This window comes from Sceloporus undulatus, chromosome 2, assembly GCF_019175285.1.
Source record: "Sceloporus undulatus isolate JIND9_A2432 ecotype Alabama chromosome 2, SceUnd_v1.1, whole genome shotgun sequence".
NCBI classification, from domain to species: Eukaryota; Metazoa; Chordata; class Lepidosauria; order Squamata; family Phrynosomatidae; genus Sceloporus; species Sceloporus undulatus.
Window position 1 is genome coordinate 104,649,918 of NC_056523.1, and position 9,670 is coordinate 104,659,587.

Genomic DNA, 9,670 nt, shown 5'->3' on the forward strand with positions numbered 1-9,670 from the left:
TTTAGATGTTGAGCTTGAATAGGGTATGCCAGTGTATGAATAGGTGCACTGGGGTATGCCTGCTGCTTCTGTCCCTACATCACAGTTCTCACTCACTGCACAGTTCTTCTGACCTTGCAATTTTGAGTAGGAAGTTCTTGAGAGGAGTTCTACTCACATTCACAAGAACGTGAGTAGATCTCTCTGCTGAACTGTGGATTCTGCTTTATTAGGGTTCCCAACTCTGCAGTGTATTTTGTTCATTCCAAGCAAACATGAATAGGACTCCTGTTCACATCTTGTGGTGAGATTGGTCCTGAGGGAGCAGGGATGATGTGTACTTGAAGGAGAGTCAGAGTATCTCAGCCTCTTTCCCCCACTTATGCATTGCCTTACCCTGTTCAGGATTATGGGCTAGTGTGTCAACAGAGAAAGAGGCATGAGCATCTATAGCTGTTTCTATGATCTAACACGAAACTCATAATACTTCAGACCATTAACTGTTGTCAATCTCCTTTAGGCAGCAGGACTATATGACCTGAATAATGCATCATGATAGTCAACCTCTACTTGTAAAATTCTTATATTAATTAATAAAGAAATTGCACTTTATTCATGATGATGATGATAATAATAATAATAATAATAATAATAATAATAATTTATATCCCGCCTCTCTAGAAAAAGCAGTCAGGGCAGCTTACAAAGTTAAAATATACAGTCCAAACCCTCAACCCACCCACCCCCTTAAAATACAATTAAACAGTGTGGAATTAAAAACATAAAACATTCTTACAAACAATACAATAACAGTGGTGAAGTCAGAGATCAGCAGTTAAATATAGCCGGAGAACTATTCAGGAAAGGCCTGCCGGGAGAGATCCGTCTTTATAGCTTTTTTTAAAGCTGTTTAGAGTGGTAATATGACAAATCTCGTCCGGCAGGCCATTCCACAGTCTGGGCGCAATAACTGAGAAGGTCCTCTGGGAGGTCATAGACAGCCTTGTCCAAGGCTGTAACAAATTTTTCCCTGAGGATCTAAGTGTGCGGGGAGGATTATATGGAAGGAGGCGGTCCCGAAGATAGGTTGGACCCAAGCCATTTAGGGCTTCAAAGGTAATAACCAACACCTTGTACTGGGCCCGGAAACTGATGGGCAGCCAGTGGAGTGATCTTAAGATCGGTGTTATATGGTCTCTTCTGGATGTACCAGAGACCAATCTGGCTGCCATGTTCTGAACTAATTGAAGGTTTTAGACCAAGCACGAGGGTAGTCCCATGTAGAGTGCATTGCAGAAATCAAGGCATGAGGTTACCAGCGTATGTACAACAGCCTCAAGGTCCCTGACTTCCAGGAAAGGGCGCAGCTGGCGTATCAGCTGGAGCTGATAACAGGCACTTCTGACCGTCGCATTCACCTGATTTGTCATGTGAAGCGATGAATCTAGGAGCACACCCAGACTGCGAACACAGTCCTTTGAGGAGAGCATGACCCCTTCTAGGACTGGAGGTTGTATCCCGATGCCTGGGTTTGGAGCCAATACCATAAGTACCTCTGTTTTGTCTGGATTCAGCTTCAATTTATTTTCGCTCATCCAATCCATTACTGCCTTAAGACAGTCATTGAGAGGCGAGATACCATCTGAAATGGGAGATATGGGTCTCTAATTCTTGAAGGATTAAAAAGATAAAATGTTCAGTTGCTAAGGAAGAGTAGATTGAATTATCCTGGGTAGCGGTGTTTAAAATGGATTAGTCACCTCTCTTTGTATTGGTGACATGCATATCACAATAACAAGATGCTAGCCTGCTAGGAGAATAGTAATTCCATTAATGTGATGTGAGAGAGGCTCTTCTCAGTGATATAAATGATTACTTGAATGATCACATAGATTTCTTTATTTACGAAAGAGCATATATTTCCTGATAGGAGTCAGATACAAAAAGGTCATTTCTATATTACAAAGGGTGCCAAGGTCAAAATGGAAAGTAATTAGATTCATTTGAATGATACTTCATCTGAGAGACTAGACAGATCATTATTATGGATCATAGGGGCTACTCTGCTTCAGAATTCTGATGGAACATGGCCAGTCTTTGCAGATGCTGATGGCCAGCGTTACAATTTTTTTAAAAGGGGAAATGGAAGATTACTAAGAGAGAGCAGAGAAAAAAAAAGAAAATAAGCTAATAATGAATAGTGATAATCCCATGGTTGGCGTCTATTCAGGATTAGTTGGGAGTTCACAAAGTGAAGATATTATTGGCCCTCTTTATTTACAGATCCTTTATCTATGGATTCAACCATCCATGGTTTGAAAATATTAAAAACATATAAATTCCAAAAAGCAAACCTTGATTTTGCTATTTTATACAAGGCATACAATTTTACTATGCCATTTTATTTATTTATATAATAATAATAATAATAATAATAATAATAATAATAATAATAATAAATTTATATCCCGCCTCTCCCTACGGATCGAAGCAGGTTACAATCGACTCCGATAAGGCATTGTGCAGACCACCAAAAAGTGGCGTACCAGCACCGGTATTAGGGTTAGGGAGCGTGCACCATGTACATGCTCCCTAATCCCAATACGTGCCGGCGGCGGCATAATGGCGACACCCTTTGTACATGGGCGCCGCCATTAGGACATCCATACATGCACCACATCCAAATGGCGCGACGCGGGCGTGATGTGTTTGTGCTGCCCCAGGCCGCTTACAGCAGCCTGGCTGCAGCGCTAGAAGGAGCTCTGAAATGGAGCTCCTTCTGGGAGGGTGCCTCGTTCCCTCAGCCACCAAATGGCTGCAGGAATGGCACCGGGGGAAAGGGGCTGAGTGGCCCCTTTCTCCTCTGGCTGCGGTTCCCAGGCTGTCCTGGGGCATGAAGCCCCAAGGAAACCCCTTTTCCAGGCCATGGGGAAGCAGCATTTTGCTGCTTCTCCGTGGCCTGGAAAAGCACAGGGTTGAAGCCGCAGGGGCTGCTGCTGAGGCTGCCCTGCCTCCAACCTGGCAAAAAAAGGGATGGGTGCATGCTGCCCCAAAGGGGCGGTCTGTACCCCGCCTAAGATACAGAAATATACAAAATATACAGTGTACAAATTATAAAAATAAAACCAACCCTACATAACCCCCTCCCCTCCCCATAAACAAAAACAATAACAATAAAATACAGATTAAAAATGGTTAAAAACCAGAGGAGAGAAGTGAGGCAATTTGGGGCAGATAGGGACCATCCATATTGGTGTATGGGAGACCAGTCTGGGAAGGCCTGCCGGAAGAGATCCATCTTCTTCTTAAAGGTGTCAAGAGTAGTAATCTGACGGATCTCCTCTGGCAGGTCATTCCATACTTTAGGATCGGCGGATGAGAAGGCCCTCTGGGAAACAGCAGCCAACCTGTCTTCCTTGGCTGCAGCAAATTCTTCCCAGAGGATCTGAGTGTGTGGGGTGCAGATTTACTGGCAACCAGTCCATTACCGCTTTAAGACATTCATTCAGAGAAGAGATGCCATCCTTAGTCACTGCAGCAGTCTGAGACTTGGAGAAACATCAGCGTACTGATGACACCCTGCCCCATGTCTCCAGATGATCTCACCCAGAGGCTTCATGTAGATATTTAATAGCATAGGAGACAGAATGGTGCCCTGGGGGATACCAGATTTAATGGGACTTGAGCATCCATGGATTTTGGTATGTACAGCGGGGTCTTGTAATCAAACCCTAGGAGATATCAAGGGCTCACTGTGTTTCCAGACAATATTGGAGCTGGCTTGTTTTGAGTCTCTCCCTGCTGTCTCATGATCTGTTGTGAGTGTTGAAATGACAGTGTGATGGATAGGAGAAGACTGTTTTCACAGAATCAGAGTGGAAGAAACCACCAGGCCAACCAGTCTAACCCTCAGCCATGCAAGAATACATGAACAAAGAATCCTGATGGATCACTGTCCAGTCTCTATTCAAAAACCTCCAAAGAAGGAGACTCCACCCAACTCTGAGGCAGTGTATTCCACTGTCAAACAGCTCTTACTGTCAGGAAGCTCTTCCCAATATTTAGGTGGAACCCCCTGCTCCATGTCTTAGTTGCTGGAACAGCATAAAACAAACTTGCTTTTTCAATGTGACATCTTTCACCCAGAAACACTTTCCAAATCCACATGAGACATGAAGCATAGCTTCATCACAAAGCTAAGAGCATCCTGGGAAGACTCCTGGAAGTGCTGAAATTCTTGATGTTTCTGATTTCTGTAGTTAAAGAGCGCACCAATGACGACAAGGATGTCCTCACATTAAACTTTTGAGGTCCTCCAGCACTCCTGTTCTGAATACTGCCAGAAATTCATCTGTTAGTGCTGCTGGGAGGCCTCCTAGAATGCTATTAACTTTGCAAATAATCCATTCACTTGTTTACAATGTTAAAATTTTGGTCAGAAGAAAGAGCTAAGAGATCAACTTTTGAGGTTGGAAGTGGAGGATAACAGGTATAAACCACATGCCTACAATGATTAATGGGGAAAACCTCATTCTCATTGTAGAAGGAACATGGAGGGGCCCTGTTTTTCAGCTCAAAAAGCAACACTGATTGAGAATTATCACCCCCACAAAGAACTAGTTCCCAGTAATGCACTACATTTTAACTTGTTACTTCTATGAGCTCTGATCTGAATACAGCCCAGAAACTTTAGTTGATCCCCATTAAGTGAGCAGAGTTTTTCCTGGCATGCACAGGACAGAGTATAGGTCACTGACCATATGTCAGCTGCCCTGGCTTCCTATCTGCTTCTTGGCTTAGTTCATAGTGCTGGCTCTAGACTTTGAAGTCTTAAACAGCTTAGGTCCAAAATTCACAGTTGGGCAATGGCTTTGTTAGGACCAACCAAAACTGTATGTGAGTTTTCAGGTTCCTGAGAACTATTCAACAGGTGGAGTGCCAAGAATTCAAGGTGCTTTTGCTTTTGGTTGAACAGGTTGAGTCTCCCTTATCTGGAATTCCTAAATCTGAAATATTCGAAAAACAAACTTGTTTTCATGGGTGGCTGGAATAATGACACTTTTGCATCCTGATGGTTCAGTGTACACAAACATTGTTTCATGCACAAAATTATTAAAAATATTGTATAAAATTACTCTCAGGTTATGTGTATAGGATGCATATGAAACATAAATGAATTTTGTGTTTAGACTTGGATCCCATCTCCAAGATATTTCATTATGTAAGTATTTGCAAATAAAGGTATTCCAAAATAAATAAATAAATAAATAAATAAATCCAAAGCCCCAAACACTTCTGATCCTAAGCATTTTGGATAAGGGAGACTCAACCTGTATTATAACTTTTTGTTACATTTTTGTACAAACGGGTTATTATTTGTATTTTTAAGGGATTGTATTATATTGTTCATGATCTTTCTGAATGGTGCACTGAGCTCTTATTAAATTGCCAACATATTAATGCATTACTATCACAACCACCACTGCTATTATATTTATATGCTGGTCATCAACTGAAAGCCTTGAAAGCAGCATTTATCATCTCCTCCTCCCCCACTCCTTCTCCTTCTTGAATAAGCAGGGGAAAATGCATTCCTTCTGATATAAAAGGCAAGGCCAGTTAAGTAAAACCAAGCAATTATGTCTTTCATCTCTGCATTCCTGTAGGTGCCTTCACTATTCGGAATAGAAGTATAGTTGCTGTATGTAGGAAAGGTCCAACTTATATGGCTAGTCATTTAAAGAATAATTGAGAAAAATAAGAATGAGTCCATTTCTATTTTTGTGTGATTGCCAATGAATGGCAGCTCATGAAACATTAAAAAAATATTTTCTCTTTGTTTTGGAGTGGAGAACTGCTTTGGAAAAAAACAAACACAATGCCGAGATGGTAGTGATTGGAAAAAGTGATCTGCCCCAAATGCTCTGGGCCAAAGGCACATAGTATGGAGGAAGTGGCTTTCAGGCTCAGTAATGGGAACAAGATCTAGCCTGCAACACTCTGCAACTTTGTCATATGTTCCTTGGCTTGTGTGGTGACCTGGAGAATTAATGTGGTAAGTACCTCTGCTGTCTACTGGAATAAGGAAACAACATTTTTCAGTGGGGGTTCTAATATTGTTGATTTCCTTCATAAGGGAATTTTGTCACGCTTGACTTGTTATTTTTTGGCAACTTTAAAAAAGTACCTTTTCCACAAAGCTTTTATATAATGCTTGAAATGGCTGCATTTTATCTCTGTGCAGCTTTTAACACATTTCATATTTTGTGACACACCCCCCCCCCCTTGATCTTATCTGTCATTCTGGTGGGGAAAGGGTTTGTGTATATTATATATTACAATATAATACAATAAATATCATTTTCCAAATTTTCCCCCTGCCCCACTTACGAGGGTCTCCTCAGTTGAAGCCCAGCATTGTAACCACTGTATTGTACTGAAGTATAAGCTTTGAATCAAACTAAGCCTTACATCTACCAGTCACATAAGTGAATCAGTTTTCCATTTTCTGACTTTTCCATGTGCCATATATTTTGCAGTTTATCTGAGAAAAAAAATCTGAAATGTTTGTGCACTGCGCTTCCAGGGCACTGAATGAAAATGTTACAATAGCAATTCACTGAGTTTAAATACTGACCTTTATGAAAATTCATTTGCTATGTAGCCTTTCTCAAATTATAGTTTAGACAAGTACAGAGTCTACATTACTGAAACTTCTTAACACACAATAGCCATGAGATTATAACACCTGGAACTGTTTCAAAACGGATGATAAGAGGATGTGTTTGAGCAATGGCAGTTCCTTTTGTCTGGTTCTTTTCTAAGTGAAAAGAGAGGTGTGTACATAAGTGAGAGTCAGCACGGGGTTGTAGTTTGAGTATTGGACTAAGGACTTTATCATACGAGCTTAGCAAAGCAGAATTTCAGCATAAAAGCATCTTTAGCCAGAACATCACACAATGTTGTGTCTGTCCTGGTGCTGATTTGCATTTGATCTATTCCTGCAGTGCTCATTTGCATTGACAGGTAAAACCCATTAATGCTTCCAAATTGCATGGCTTGTCCTTTTTGGATTTCCATTCAATAAGTGCCCCCCACTGCAATTCCACTTCTCAGGCAGTCTATGAAGCTTTTCTCAAATTATACATTATAAATTACAATTTAGACAAGTACAGAGTCTACATTACTTAGGGTTGTCATAATTTGGAAACAGGTTAAAGGCACACAACAGCATACATTGAGTCCTTGGTATGTGCTGGGGTTTAGTTCCAGATGTCTCATGGATACCAAAATCTGTAGATACTCAAATCCCATTAAATATAGTGGCATAGTAAAATGGTGTTCCTTATATAAAATGGTAAAATCAAAGTATATTTTGGGGAATTTATATACTTTTAACAATATTTTCAAGCTGTGGATGGTTGAATCCATGGATACAGAATCTGTGGATACAGAGGGCTGACATAAGAGAGGTGCATGTGTTATTCTGCCAAGAAGCAGAACTGGGTCATATGTGGTCTACTATCAATTAATGTGCTCCCTAGAGTGCCCCACCTACAGTTAAATACACATGTGCACATGCACACTCACACACAGAGAAATACATATGTATTAAAAATATGATAAATAGATTTAGGACCAGTACACACTGCCATAAAGCAGTGTGCTCCTGATGATACTAGGGTTAGGGAGCATGCACCAACTGCACACTCCCTAACCCTAGTATGTGTGGGGGTGCCATCGTTATACGGTGCCATCCACACGGCATGCATAACTATGATGTCATGCATGCACCACGTCCAAATGTCGCGGCGTGCAAGTTACATGTCCACACTGCCCCATGTCACTTATGGCGGTCTGGCAGAGGCATGGAAAGGAGCTCCGTGAAGGACTTCCTTTTGGGCCCCACATTGTTGGCGTGGCAACCAAACGGCTGTGCCAACAATGCAGAGAAGAAAGGGGCCACGGTGGCCACCCCTTTCTCCTGTTTAGCACCGGGCTGCCATTGCACCTAAGATGCAAGGGCACCCCTTTTCCAGGCCAAAGAGAAGCGGCATTTTGCCACTTCTCTTTGGTCTGGAAAAACAGTGGATTGGGGCCGCAGGGCTGCTGGTGAGTCTGTCCAGGCTCCAATCAACTGCAAAAAGGGGCGGATACAGGCCACCCCTTTGGGGCATTCTGTACTGCACCTTAGTTACTCCAGGTTTCACAGAGAGAAGAGTGTCTTTTATGGAGTAACTGGCTCTTGGAACTGCTGATGTTGTCCATCACTGTAGTAGAATATTGCTACAATGAGGTTATTGTGTGCTGTGTGGCTTGTTACTATTAAATAATCAAAGGAACAAACTTGTTTGCATTTAGACAGAGTAATGTTTGAAGCAGATCCAGTCAAGGGACTTAAGTTGGTGATTTCAGTGGCATGGATTCTATTGTTCAGCAGTGGACAAAGTATGACTCTCCAGAAGCTGAGCAACTCCCATCAATCTTTACCATTTGCTAGGGCTTGTGGGAATTGCAGCCCAACAACCTTGGGAAGGCCACACTTTGCCACTTACTCTTGCCAATCCTAACTAAAGCAGACCCATTAAATAATTGAATTTATGTAAGTATTAACTCACCCATCAACAATTGGTTCAATGGGTTTATTCTTGTTGAATCCTATTACTAGGATTACAAATAATAAGTCTGCCCTAAGCATCACTGTTTGGTTCCAACACACTGAATACATTTAAAAATTCCATTACTCGTAGATGACATGAAGAAGAAGAAAAAATTAGCAGCACAGCTTGGTGAAAATAGAGGGATTGGTTGATTATTCACTGTTCTTTCAACAGATTAAAGGCATGCCTTCCAAAAATAGCAAATGTACATAAATTGCCCGGGAAAATGAAGTCAACTTCCAAAGTAGAACGTGTTGGCCAGGCATGAAACTGAAACTGCCAAGGAGCTGGAGTGAATGGAACTGTACACAATTTTTTGGGTACAAAGCAATCGCCAAAACAAATAGGGCTTTCCCCATCATAAATAACATTTGAAAATGTTATACAGGTCATTTTGAATTGATATAACACTATTTGAGAACTCCGTGTCCAAATCTTGGTAGCTTCATTCATCATCATGTTATTTGTATGGATGTGTTTTCAGCTGTATTTCTCCAACAAACACTGTATTATTTCTTTTAAAACATTACTTCTTATAGACCTCACTTTCCACCTTATCTTTTAGCTATTCTAGTTATGTGCTCTGAGCATTTATTGTGTACATTATACCTCTTATGTTCTGTAGCATTTCATTTTTCTTAGATTTATTGTGTGAATTTCAGAAGAAGTTGTTATAGAGTGTAAAGTCTGTTAGAGAGGAGCAAATCTAATCAGAAAAGGAATGTAATCAAAGAGCGAGGGTGCTCTTTAAATGTTTGACTTACCTTTGAACAAAATCCAAATGTAACTTGTTCAGACTGAGTTCATTTGAAAGTCATAGGTTTTTACAAGCCTTGAACCACTTAGTTCTTTTGAATTCCAAAAATACAGATGAGGGAAGGGTGAGGGTCTGAAGCTCAGTACACAGAGACACCTGGTCAGGGCTCAGAGGTACCAAAGAGACCATGAAGGGAAATGATGGGGAAAGCCCTATAAACTCTGTCTGTCTGTCTTCTACCTTTGTCCTGGAAAAGGACCCAAGTCAGCTCACA